This window comes from Protopterus annectens, chromosome 1.part0, assembly GCF_019279795.1.
Source record: "Protopterus annectens isolate FY-2018-M chromosome 1.part0, PAN1.0, whole genome shotgun sequence".
In the NCBI taxonomy this organism is placed as follows: Eukaryota; Metazoa; Chordata; order Ceratodontiformes; family Protopteridae; genus Protopterus; species Protopterus annectens.
In genome coordinates this window covers 956,180,311-956,194,651 of record NC_056725.1, presented here as the reverse complement: position 1 = coordinate 956,194,651, position 14,341 = coordinate 956,180,311, and the positions used below count along the sequence as shown (strand labels likewise).

Genomic DNA, 14,341 nt, shown 5'->3' with positions numbered 1-14,341 from the left:
GAACAAGTCTGGGAGTTGCATCCCAGGTTCCTAACATAACTGAAAAAAGCGTTATGGTTGTCTTTAGTGTCCTGTGTAATTTTTCTCTCGAAGCTGGCCTTGGAGGATTTTATGAGGGATCGTAATTTTTTGCTAGTACTGATCAGAGATGCCTTCCCTTTTAGGGATTTTGCTCTATCATGTAGTAGCTTCCTCCTTCTGTTGTACAGTTTATTTATGGCTGGGGTCCACCAGACTGGATGCCTGCCTTTGGATGATTGGGTCTTGATTTTGTTTGGGATAGCATGATCCATGCATTCCTGGAGATGTCCATAGAATGCGTTTATATAAGATTCTGCAGTTTGGGTCATAGTTTTCACTGGCCCTGGGGCCTTGAAGGATTCCACTTCAGTTTTGAGAAGTGTGAAGTTCGCTTTTGAGAAGTTTTTCACTGTGGTTTTCTGGGCTGGGGGTGGGGTCGGGATGTGGATATCCAGTGAAATTAATTTATGGTCTGAACTTACCAATGAGGGATATACTTCTGGTATGGGGCATAGAGTCCCCATGTTGGTAATGATCAGGTCTAGTATGTTTTCCCCTCTTGTGGGAGTGGTGACTAGTTGTTCCATAGCATTTGAGTTTATAAATTCCAGGAACCTTTGGGCTAAGGTGCTGGGGCTTGAGTAATGCTCCCAGTCTATGTTTGGGTAGTTGAAGACGCCCAATATAATGGTGTTCGGAGAGATCTTAGTGTTCTCCAATGTTTTCAGGAAAGCCAAGTGGGATTCCTGACTTTGAGAGGGTGGTCTGTAGGATGCTATAAACTGAAAAGCAGTCTTGCCCACTGTCAGTTGCACATGGATGGTCTCCGATACTTCGTGCACTGCCACTAACCTGGAGGTGTGGATATCCTTGATAAATATGGAAACTCCCACTCCTTTTGTGGTTCGGTCCAGGTTTTGGGGCCGAAAAGCATGATATGAGGTATAACCTGGTAGTGCTGGGGTGCTCTCTGGAGCCTTGAACCAGGTTTCTGTCACTGCACAGATATCGATGTTCTCCATACTGAGGAGAGCTTCAAGTGCATGCATCTTGAGATTAAGACTTCTGGCGTTTAGCAGCATTACCCTTAGTTTCTTGTTCCTTGTGCTGTCTATGGAGGTGGGTTTGACTTTTGAGCCTTGCCTAAAAAAGGCACTATGGGGGGTGGCAAGAGCCTTTGCCAATATCCGAAAGCCCAGGGGTGACAGGTGGAAGCCGTCCCTAGCGAAGCAACATGGCTTGTCGAGCATGTCATCCCAAGCTGACAGACACTGGATCCCCTTTGAATGACACCAAAATTTTAGCCAATTGTTAAAATCGATCATTTTGCTTTATACTGTGGCATCATTCTAGGTGAGGGTAAGGTGCTGCTCAAGGTTAGGGTCATACCAGCCTGGGCTACATGATCAGAGAGCTCCTGTATGTCTCTTTTCATGTAGTCGAGGGAGGTACATCTCAGGTCATTCATGCCAGCATGTACAATGACTGAGTCATATTTGTATTTGCTTTGGAGTGACCTGAGTGCTTGCGTTATGTGGCGGATCCTAGCGCCCGACAGGCAGCTCACTGTGACCTTCTCTTTATTCAGCCTGGAGAGAGGGACGTCAGTGTGTCTGACAATAGATTCACCTATTACAAGGGTATCAGGTGTGTTATTCAGCCTTAAGGGCTGTGACTGCTTGGCACACTGACTTTGTGTGCTATGTGTTGTACGTGTTTTGTTTTGGGGTAGCGTTTGCTTGGATGTCTGCTTTGGAGGTCTCTGTTGCTTAAGTAGATTTTTATTTAGAGCCTCCGAGTATGTTTTTGTGTTTTTATGTGTTTGGTCCGCTGTTGTGCTGCGACTATGTGATACTGGTATTGTGTTGTGTGAGGTTATCTTCTCCTCCTGACTGGTTACACCAGTTTTGAGATGAGAGAGCTCAGCCTCCAGTTTGGCTATATGGTTGCATCTCTCACATATATTTGAACCTGTTTGGAGGAGGAGAGGGTTGTCTGTGTACATGAGACAGTTGTAACATTGCCTCAAAATTCCCAGATTCACCAGCTGGACTGGAGAGGAAACCATTGACTGACCTTTGGACATGCTAGAGTAATATAGGGAATTGAATTAAACCAGACCAATAGGGGACAAGGTAATCATAGAGAGTATAAGAGTAAGTAGTGCTTATGGTTTATTAGTGCTAACTTGTAAGATTACTTATTTGGACCAGTGAGGGGCCTTAGAATGAGAATATGGTGTTTAATTTGAGAGACAGAGCAGTTCTAAGGGAAAAAGTGAAGAGCAGACTTTGTGGAGCCAGGAAATAGTTTAAACCCAATTAGGTGGCGCTGCCCGATGTTGCACTATGAGCAAAAACGCACAAAAGAGGGTTTTAAGAGAGGGAGATCAAGGAGTTTGGAATTGACCCAAAATGGCCAATAAAACTACAGTTTCAAGGCAGTAACCACTCCCACAGGGGCAGGCAGGCTGCTCAATGTTTATCACTGCCACTGATGAACACAGAGACTTCCCTTTAGCCCAAGCAAACAATGGCCTCCAAGAAACTTACAAACAGTTCAGAATAGCAAATCTGCAACTGAACTTTTTTAAATCTCAGAAAAGTGGGAAAAAAGCAAGATTTTTTTTTGTTTTTTTTTTGTTTTTTAAGGAAAGCAGAGGTTCCCAAGTATCAACAAGTTAGAACAGTTCAGTAAATGACCCCACACTTGAGTGCTAGGCCAGATACAGACAAAATGCAAGTTTTAAGAAAAAAAATGATTTTAAAAATAAGTGCAGGCAGGAAATTCAGTAATCTGCCCTAGGTTGTGTTCTAAATACAGTTACCAACACAGAAATCAAGTTTAACAAGCCAGAAAATGCTCAAAAGTAGGCAGCAATGCAGAAAAACTTAAACAATCTGAAGCAAAATACTTAAAATCTTAAAAGTGTCTCCTTTCTTCTCTCAGCGTTTTCTCCTCTTGGTGGGTGCTTCACCAACAGCCAACAAGTCCAAAAAGATGCCAAAACCACGAGGCAATCGGGTTTTAAGAGAGGGAGATCAACGAGTTTGGAATTGACCCAAAATGGCCAATAAAACTACAGTTTCAAGGCAGTAACCACTCCCACTGGCATAACTAGCAAACCTGTGCCAGACTTTCCCATGTATGTGTGTGTGTGTGTGTGTGTGTGTGTGTGTGTGTGTGTGTGTGTGTGTGTGTGTATGTAAAACAAATCTCCAAGAGTATGTGTGTGTCAGCCACTTGGGCAGGGACATGAAGCACTGGTTGGACAGAGAGAGTGTTGGAGGACTTGGCTTGGGACCCTGGCTAAGGACTCAGCTCTATAGCTGTGCCAGTGGCGAGTCTTATTAGCGATCTGGATAAAGAAGGAGAAACCAGCCCAGGACTGACTGTAGTCTCTGTGTGCTCTTAAGAGAAATTGCACATGATGCAGTGAGTTGTATCTGGAAATACTGTGTGTGTACCTGTTACCCTCCCAGTGACTGTCCCCCTCTGTTGCCAGGGGTGAGGACTGATGGCCCTTGATTACTTGTCCAGTGGAGGGTCATCACATTTGGTGGCAGTGGTGGAATATCCACATCACATTTGGTTGGCAGTGGTGGGATCACCATATCACATATTGGGATTCAGTGGTATGGATATTGAACTCCTGTACAATGTAAACAACTAAAGGATGTGTTTGTACTCTCAAGCAGCCATACAGTAGATATTTAGAGTTTCATATCACAATAGCTTTATTTATGTTTTTGTTAGCAAGTCAGAGAGCAGGCAAGGATGTCAGCAGAGGATTATGGCAAGCTGACAATGAGTCAGTTGGCTGAGATGTGCCTAGCCAAAGGAATGGTACATGCCAACCTGACTAAAGCAGAAATGACTGCAACCTTAGTCACAGCTGTACAGCAGACCAGCACCCAGCAGGAGAACCAGACTGGCTTTGGGGATGTACAACTCTCAGAAAATGGACAGTTTAACTTTGCCTCAGAGGACTTAATAATCTGTCTGGAGTTAAACAGACTTGAACTGGAGGCCAAACTGTTGGGATTAGAATCAGCAGAGAGACTGTGGCATTTGCAGGCTGAACAAAAGGTGAAACAGATTGCATTAAAATCAGCAGAGAGACTGAGATGCCTGGAGGTCAAAGAAAATGAGAGACTGAGACATCTGGAGGCTAAAGAAAATGAGAGTCAGAGGCAACATGAAAAGGAGATGATGATTCTTTGCTGGGGTTATGGAGTTAATGGAAAAGTGAGTAACCGAACCCCAGAAGCAATAAAGGTCAGTAAATTCCTTCCACAGTTTAAAGAGGGTGATAATTTTGATAGTTTTACTCATATTTTTGAAAGGGTTTGTAAACAGTATAAGGTTGACTAAGGGATCTGGGTACGGTTCCTGACTCCCTTACTCTATGATAAAGCTGTGACTGCTGTTTCTAAATTGTCTGATACTGATTGCATAAATTATAATATAGTTAAAATTGTTTATTAGAGTGTTTTAAAGTTAACACCTGAAGCTTATAGAAAAAAGTTTTGTGAACATAGAAACAAGGCAGATGAAAGTGTGTGTGAATATACTGCTGAACTAAGCACTTATTTTCATAGGTGGGTGAGTGGGTGTCAGGTCACCACTTTTGAAGGGCTGGCAGACCTTTTGGTGAGGGAACAAGCCCTTAGCACTTTGCCTGAGGACATGAGAATCTGGTTGGCAGATAGGGAATGGAATATCACAGATGAGTTGGGGAGAAAGGGAGACCTATATCTAGCAAGCAGGGCATCACTGCACAGGAAAGGGATGCCAAGTGCTGCACATGGGTATAAGGGAACCCACAGTGGGCAGCCTAAACCACCCCAACAGAGTCCACCAGTAACAGGGGATGTCACTAGTTCAGGTACATGGCCAGGATCAAGGGTTAAATGTTTCAAATGTGACCAGTGTAGACATGTAGTATACAGATGTCCACAGAGGCAAGGTAGGGAACAAAAGGTAGGGGGGGCAGCAAGTGGGAATGACAGAATGCCAGTGGTAAGTTGTCTAGAGACAAGGGTACCAAACTACCAAAAGAGGTTATATCCTACCTCAGCAGATTAAAGAGGAGCACTACTTGCTTGAGCAGTCTACCACAGTCAGAGCTTTAGAAGGGACTCCATTCCAAATACCTTTGGCTAGGGTTCACCTTTTCTGGGAGGGTGGAGAAGGAATCAAGCAAGTAGGTGTGTTTGAGGATATCCCTGCAGATGTCCTGTTAGGAATGATTTTGATAATGCAGTACCTTGTGCATGCAGTTACACACAGTCAGGCTTGGAGGCAAGCATGTGGGTCTGGTAGCCTGGAGGGGGGACCCAGAAAGACCACACACCTGAAGCCGGGACTGGCAATGTGGCTACTTCAGGGAGGGAGCTACCCTGTAGCAGTGACACTGAAGGTAAGCCATAGCTGCTTGTAGGTACTGATGTTCCCTTTCCCAGAGTGACTGCAAGGGCAGGGGTGAGTTGTAGTACCCAGGCTGACAGTGAGACACCGCTGTCAGGGGATACCAGACTTCCTGTGGAAGGGGAGCTGGGAAGGATTACAAACAGATAGTTGAGACAGGCTCACCTCTCAGACCCTACATTACAATGCTTGAGGGAGGTGGCTAGGGAGGTGCCTGATTCTCAAGTGAAAAGGGGAATCTGTGTACTAGGAAAAAGGGTTACTGTATAGACAGTGGACCCCTGAGGGAGGCTGAGGTAATACAGCAGTTGGTAGTTCCCAGAACTTGCCATCTGACACTTCTAGCCATAGCCCATGACATTCCCTTTGCAGGTCATATGGGCATAAAGCATATAAATAGACCTATTATGCAGAACTTTTATTAGCCTTGGATTTCCAGGGATGTTACAGGGTACTGCAGGACCTGTGAGCAGTGCCAAAAATAGGCAAGGCAGAAGAAAAGGTCAAAGCTCCTTTCATGCCTTTACCTGTGATTGAGGAGTTGTTTCAGAGGGTAGCTATGGATATTGTGGGGCCTCTGAGTACCTCAAGTTCACAGGAAAGAAGTACATCCTAGCAGTAGTAGATTATGGTATCAAATACCCTGAGGCAGTGACACTGTCCTCCATCAAGGAGTTGGGAGGGTGGCCTAATGGTTAAGGTGTTTGCCTTACAAACACAAGGTCCAGGGTTTGAGTCTCACAAGGGATAATTGGCTAGGCTTAAAATGGCTTGCAAGGGCAAGTTAGCTTAGTACTAATCTATGAATCTATGAACCTATGAAAAGGTGGCAAATGCTTTGTTAGAGATTTTCAGCAGGGTAGGTTTCCAAAAAAAAATATGGAATGACAGAGGTGCCAATTTCATATCAGACCCACTGGCTTGTCTGTGGGAGAGCTGTGGGGTGAAGCACCTAAAGACCACCCCCTAACACCCCCAGACTAATGGTCTGGTGGACAAGTTAAACTCTATACTAAAGACCATGCTACGGGCATCTGCAGGCCAGCTTAAGAAGACCCTTTGAGTTGCTGTATGGACATAGGGTGAGGGGATCTCTAGATTTGATTTGTGATGAGTCAGAGGGTGAGTGTGAATCCCACAAGGTGTCTGTTGTGGCATATGTCCTAAACTTCAGGACAAGGCTCAGGAAACTCATGGGCTTAGTCCAGGAGAACCTGGCAGAAGCCCAACAGCAGAAAAAGGTCTGGTATGACAAGAATGCTCAAGCTAGAGAGTATGCTGTGGGGCAGCAGGTAATGGTTCTCATTCCTATCAGTCACAACAAGCTGCAGGGATCTTGGGAGGGACCCTTCAAAGTGGTAAGGAAGTTCAGTGATATTAGCTACATGATAGAACTGCTAGGCAGGAGGCAGGGGCACAAATTGTACCATGTGAACATGATGAAACCTTACCATGACAGGGAGGCCCTTGTACTGAGTATGCCCTTATACTGAGTATTTGCAGTAGGAAACAGTCCAGAAACTAGCACTAAGGTGAATCATTGGAATACAAAGTTGCACACAAAAGATAAATTCCAGATACGGACACAATTTACTTCTCATAAAAACACAAAGCTTTCAGGAAAAAAATCCCTTCTTCAGTGTGTAGAACAGTTAAAATCACAGCACTTTTAAAGCACTTCAATAAAACACAGCCCTATCAGAATGACTCACTTGTAAACTTCAATTAAGGAATTAAAGGCATAGTCAGCTCAATGGTTATAGCACATTCATTTGTCTCATCTTGAGAACAGGGTTTAATACTAGTAGCTACATTCAAGCCTGGTCTGTATCTAGCAGTGTAATCCATTCATATTCACGAAGCTCTAGATCATTATTCAGATCTCCACTTCTTATAATTTTATATATAATTTCTCTTACTCTGAACCAAAATTTGTGTTCTGTATCCTGTTCTGCTATATACTTAGCCAATGCATTTGTGGCCAAATTCCTCTTCATTTCTGACTTGTGTTCTGTGATTCTTTCCTTCAGTTTCCTGCTACATTTTCCTATGTAAAATGCTGTGCAGGCTACACAGTTTGCTAACTACACAATGTTGCATGCATTACATGTAGCACAGATATTAAACGCATATTCCCTTCCTGTTTTGGAATGTATAAATATACAATCAGTCTCAATATCTTTACAGCATACAAAAGTATAACATGGGTACATGCCAATTTTAGTATATTTATGTGGTCCATGTTTGTATTTAACATCCTTATAGCATAAACATGATTTTTAGAACAATTTTTAGATGCAAAATATGTTTTTTCACCAATAATTTTCTTTACCTCTGGCACTGATGTTAATATATTCCAGTTTTTTCTATTACATTTTAACTGCATATGATTTCCTATTATAAGTAGTAATATATCTTACAATCTCAGGTCCTTCATTACTACAACTGTCCATATTACCATCTTTCTTAGCATGAAAGTATGGTTTAGCAATATTTTCTCTCAAATTTTGTACTTCACTCTGTATTTGTTGTAACACATAAGTGCTACATCCATGTTTCTCAAATTCAGTAATCATCTCCTTAGACTGATTAATAAGTATTTCATCTTGTGTTTTCAGATGGCTTTATTTGCAGTAGGAATCAGGTGGAGTCCGAGGGGGGTCCATGGCTACAGGGAGCCAGCCAGCAAAATCCCAAATTACTATTGTGGAACCTAGGATTGCAGGCATATAATATGACAGTGCAGCACTGTACTGGGGGCAGCAATGAAAAGGCAGTTAGAACCTCAAGAAACGGAATGGGGTAATGTATTCACAGATAGGCTCATTGTTATCAAGCAACATTTCTCAAGGGTCACTTGAAAAACTAGCTTGGGTCTTCAAAGATGGGAAGAAGTGTGATGACAGGAGATACTGCCAGCACAGCTAGCTGGAATTTTGTAAATAATTATAAGTCATTGGTAAATATCAAAATAATTTATACAAGATGATTATGTTACAAATGTATTAGAAATGTATGTCATGTGTATATCTAACTGCTCTGTACAGATGTTTGTTTTGAAAAGGTATTTGTAAACATGCTGTGTTTAAAATGTATCCACAGTGTGTCCTACTGGAAGAGAACAGAAATGTCCATGCACTATTGTAACTGTTTAAATGTATATATTTTAAAAGTGGAAACTGGGATACAGAAGGTTAACTTCAGTCTAGTAAACCTTAAAAAATATCTGAAATTAAATAACTTTATAGGATGCAATAAAAAGGCTACCTCTCAAGTTTTCAGTGCAGCTAGAGACACAGAGTCTGTGCTAGAAAGCTTTCTGTATTGTCCTTGGAGTGAACTAATTGCTACTTTTGAAGCATGAAGGAATGCAATTGTTTTATGACTTTCAGCATCTGCCAAAGATCTGTGGAAAAGCCCTTGTCTGTATATTTTTACAGGTAGATGCTAAATACTGCCAGCTTCTAGCAATGGGGGTTTTGGACTGGGAACTGGGAGTCAGATGACCGGAAATTATGTCATTCTGCATATTTATTTAGTGGCACTTGCATATTTATTTATTGACAATGTGTGGGCCACTCCTAATAGCCTTGCTCTTGGTCAAACTACTATTTGTATTAGTATTAATATTACACAGTAAAAATGGAGACCCTTTGTTAAGGGCCTTAAAGTAGCTGATAAGAGGTTCTGGTGGCAGTGGTAACTACCTTATAGTCTGGGCAGAAGGGGGTATAGCTAGTAAACCTGTGTCAGCATTTCCCAGGTGTGTGTGTGTGTGTGTGTGTGTGTGTGTGTGTGTGTGTGTGTGTGTGTGTGTGTGTGTGTGTAAAACAAATCTCCAACAGTGTGTGTATCAGCTACTTGGGCAGGGACACGAAGCACTGGTTGGAAAGAGAGGGTGTTGGAGGACTTCGCTTGGAATCCTGGCTAAGGACTCAACTCTACAGCTGTGCCAGTGGGGAGTCTTACTGGGGATCTAGAAAAAGAGGGAGAAACCAGCCCCGGACTGACTGTGGTCTCTGTGTGCTCTTAAGGGAAATTGCACTTGTTGCAGAGAGCTGCATCTGGAAATACTGTGTGTGTGTGTGTGTGTGTGTGTGTGTGTGTGTGTGTGTGTGTGTGTGTGTGTGTGTGTGTGTGTGTGTGTGTGTGTGTGTGTGTACCTGTTATCCTCCTAGTGAAAGTCCCCCACTATTGCCAGTGATGAGGATGGAGGCTCCTTGATTACTGGTCCAGTGGAGGGTGGTCACACAAGGCAAGCAGAACCCCTCCACAGAACTCTGTCACATGCTACATATAGCAGTATAGAAAGGTCTTCCCATGCACTAAGGCTAAAACAATAATAATGTTTACCTTTATTCACCTACATAGGTCAATTTAACATAAACAGCAATGGACATAGTGCTAATCCCTCACCAGATACCTCAGCTGCCTTGAGCTGCATCAGCTGTCCTCAAACAGTTTTCATAAGTCATAAAATAAATGGCACAGCAGGACAGGATCCAGAAATGCCTGTAATAAGCCTTTTGACAAAAAATTATCTGAAATAAGTCATATATATATATATATATATATATATATATATATATATATATATATATATATATATATTAAACCATCAATCTTATTTTTAAGATGCAGTGTCAAGGGAGTGTGTGCTTGCTCATAAGCAGAACTTTTGTTTAACACCAAACTGATAGCTTCACTGTAATAACATTGAAGTCGTTCCTATTTGTCATCACACTTAATTGCTATGTTCCTGCGTGTTTCACCTGTCTTCCTGACTTGTACAGTATGTACTGTCAGGGAAGGGAAGATGAGGTGGACAATAGCTCCCTTACGTGTACCTCATGCATCTTTTCCCAAGACTAAAGACAATGGAATAGCTAGCTTTCATCAATCCAAAATGTTTACAGAACATCTTGTTAAGACTGTCTAGACTGTACAAATACTAACAGCAAGTTAAAATGTCTACTGAAATGCAGACAGGTCAGAAAACACCTCAAGTGTGTTTGCAAGGCTGGCAAAGAAAAAGTATTTGGGAAAGGGAATGTGTGCACCAGACAAAATACTTCTCCTTACTATAACAGCTGCCAGCCTGGCACTGCTAGACACAGAATTCTTAGGGGGAAAATGCTTAGTGCCTAATGTGCATGTGACATCTGATTTTAAATAACTTCTACATACAAAATTTAAATAACTTCTATTTACAGACAAACATAATACATAACGATTCTGGATGAGGTCACAATGTGAAAAATTATAACCTGGCATTCAGGCATCAAGTGATACTGGAGATTAAAACTGTCAAATTGTGCTTACCTGTATATGATGAGATTAATGGAATACATCTAGAAACCATGCTGGTTGAGATGTCACTTTAAAGCAATGTGAAATTTGATACACAGATCATACTTCTTCTATTGTCATTAATAATCAGTTACGCAGCAACTGCGACCATCTGTAACAAGACAGCAAAATTAAATAAATATCATACGAATTCTCCCAGTACTTCATATACGTTTTGGCATAGTTTGAGATCAGGACTAGTTCAAAGGATGCCTCAGTATATAATAATGAACAGTCAGTCTGATGAGCATATGCTGTTGAAGACTTATCTATCAATCCATCAGTCTGTCAATTTGTCTGTTTTCCTGTCTATGTTTATTTACTATTATCCAAAAAAAAAAAAAAAAAAAAAAAAAAACCTGTGCCTGTAACCAGTGCAATAAAGAACTTTAGAATGAGATGTTATGAAAAAAGCATTTTGTTTTGTTTTCTGAGCTATAACAATATCATGCCTACATTCACTTACTGTACTGAGGAAGATAGTTCAGCCCTGAAAAGAGGCACATGCACTTAGTGAGTGTATCTGTTTAACAAACAAGTAAATAATATATCTACATTATTTTATATAAGCAGATATTTTATTAATCTTGCAAAAAAAACTTCATTTCAGTTATGTCAGCAATGGACCAGCATTGGTTTCATACATATGGGTATTAAAATGGTAATGAATTGTACAGACATAGTTTAGTTTAGGAAGAGAATGGTTTCATTTTCACGTTTTTTTTAACTAATGCTTAATTGTCAGATTTAAAGTAACTGAAAATGTTATAAAACTTATAGAGATGGTGGCAGAGTTGTTCATGTGCACATCTACTTACAATTTCATAAGAAAAAATATAAGGTCATAGTCATTAAGCAAACTTGTAAAAGCTGTCCATGAGCTTATGCAGCGAAGATGCAATTCATACAGACCATTTATGCAAACAAGATGACTGCAAATAACCTTAAGCAAATGAAGTCAAATGAGATGCAAATGAGAAATAATGTAAAATGGTATATGCTAACAAGTAGGCCCCCACCTATTTATGATTCACAATCAGAATTTTAAACGTTTCCGCACTGTCCACAGATTCATTATAAAAGGTAGATTTGCACATTTTTTGTCTACTTTACAATCAGTGATGATGCTGTCACTTGCTGCCAAGCTTTATTTCCCAGTGTGAGCTGCTTGTCTTGGCCAAGCCAAAACTGCCTGGGCTTCGCTCACCTGCCAAGAAGACAGAGATATAGCCAGAGAATAACTCACTATAATTTTGATAATTAGGAATTACTTGACAGATTTACAGTGGACAGGGACATTGTAAGGGTCTTAGTGAGTTATGTATGGCCCCCATAGGGACACGGGGGTGGGGTGCATGGCCTTCCTATCCCTGTGGATACAAAAGATACATGGCAGAATACTCATATTTTTTTAATTTCCTTATTTAGTGTTTCTCTAAATACTTGTGTATTACTACTTTTAAACTGAAGGTAATTGCCAGCTGTAACAATGGCAACACACAGAGCATTAATAATGTCAAACACTGCAATCTTATGTTATGACACACAGCTTTCTTTCCATGAAGTTTTAAGAAGTACCATTACACAAATGAAATGCATGTGTCCCAAGACTGTTTTTTTTTATTTTATTTAATAGCATTTCCCTTTGAGTTAAACATTCACATCTCTGTGTGAAGGTCAAATTGTAAGTAATAAAAATACAACATTTAAATCACAGTACGTCAAAGCCAAATGTGTCAGCCTCATCTCCTAAAGATAGGGTAGGTGATGCCACAAGTATTATTGTAAAGGGGCTGTCATGACAGCTGGATGGTGAGCTAGTCCTATACTGTAACTGTGCAATTGGACCGAGACCTTGAATGAGAGGTTCTACTACATGTAGATGAATGCAGACATGGCCTGCGTGAAATCTAGTTTGCTGGGTCCCCCCTACTAATTACACTGCTTTCTGCAGAAGCACTTGTAGTTTTATATGGTCTACCGCCCATGTTTGGACAGTACCCCAGCCTCTTCCCCTTCCAAGACTAATTCCTACTTGAGTCTAAGTCACAGCCTGCATACAGATGCTTGATGTGCACCATATGATGCATTATCCCTGCTCTCTGCCATTTCCATGTACTGGTGGAAACCCTCACATACACCCTGTAGTACAGTGACCATGTCTATCTGACTATGACTTTCAAAAAGTGATTACTATGATTTTTAATCTTGGGAGACTGAAAGAAATGCAATCCAATTCCCTTCAGTCCCACGATATGTTTGTACATAAAAATGGATCTGTATTTCATATTAAGACTTCAGAAGGATTCAGCAAATAACAGTGAAACAATGAACTTTGGCTTACTTAAGTCAAGTTAATTAATCATTCCAAAAATAAACACACATACACACACACACACACACTACATAATATTCTGAATTAATGCACCTTAATCAGCTTCGACAAAGACTTGGGGCACTGTTCCACATATATTATGCCCATGAAATAAACTAATAACCCTCCCTACCCTGTGTTCTACAACAATTAAACTAGGTGAAGAAAATATGTCCAAGACCTGCACAACTATTCCTTCTTAGATTATGCTGCCTCATGCAATAAGAATGACTGGAAAACTTAAATACTGCATTAACTCAGGAAGTAGATTAAATTATGAAATACTAATCAAAAGCAGTGAAAGTTCTGAACATTACCACTGCAAAATCTAGCGTCCATACCAATTACATGAAACCGCTTACAAGATAATCAAGTACAAAGCTCACCAATGGATTTTCCTTAAATCATGTTGAGCAACTGAAGCAGATGGTGTTTTAGCAATACAGCTATTAACTGTTCACATCCTGCAGTTATCTTTAGTTTGTGATTTTCCATGCACTGGTTTCTTTCTATCTGCATTTGTTTACCTCTACTTTAACAAAGTAATAATATTCTAGTGACCTGCATTATTAATGTTACAGGTTTTACCCCACATTTTTCTCTGGTCCCTTCCTGCCAGAAGAGATTTACCACTGTGTATGTTTTACCCCACACTTTTCTCTGGTCCCATCCTGCCCAAAGAGATTTACCATTGTGTATCCAATGCATACTTTACATTGGCTAGCTGCCATGACTGCACTGTTTGTGTAATGATTCACTGCAATGCATCAACAATGACCTTTACAGTCAGAACTGTAGCCATGGCATTGAATTCCAAGGATCCTGTACATCATAACCATTTCCATCTGTGTTTCCTGTCATGTAGATCACACTCCAGCGGAAGAAAAAAAAAAACAGAATACTGTTATCTCGCTGCTGTTAAATTAGACTTGATTTTATACTCTTCAGTTTGTACAAGTTTTACCATGTTTATAAAAAATGTTTGTTGTTTGTTATGTTGTTTACAAAAGAATAACTTTGTTAAATCAATGTGCATATCCAGGACAAGGTTATAAACTTTACTACCTAAATGTGGTCAGCCGACATCCACCTGACCTGTCAACACACAAAATGAACTGTTGTCATAATGTAATCCAGCCTTTTGTTAATCCTGTGAAATATCACATC

The 14,341-nt window shown here is 40.7% G+C and overlaps 1 protein-coding gene across 2 annotated transcripts in view; it reads right to left on the bottom strand.

The window, feature by feature from the left end:
• Positions 1-14,341, bottom strand: part of TMEM200A (transmembrane protein 200A) — a 793,972-nt gene that overhangs the window by 78,127 nt on the left and 701,504 nt on the right. For both annotated transcript variants that reach the window (XM_044064462.1, XM_044064455.1), the window contains exon 3: positions 10,774-10,912. The gene's annotated coding sequence lies outside the window, so the exon portion shown is untranslated. The remainder of the gene's footprint in view (positions 1-10,773; positions 10,913-14,341) is intronic.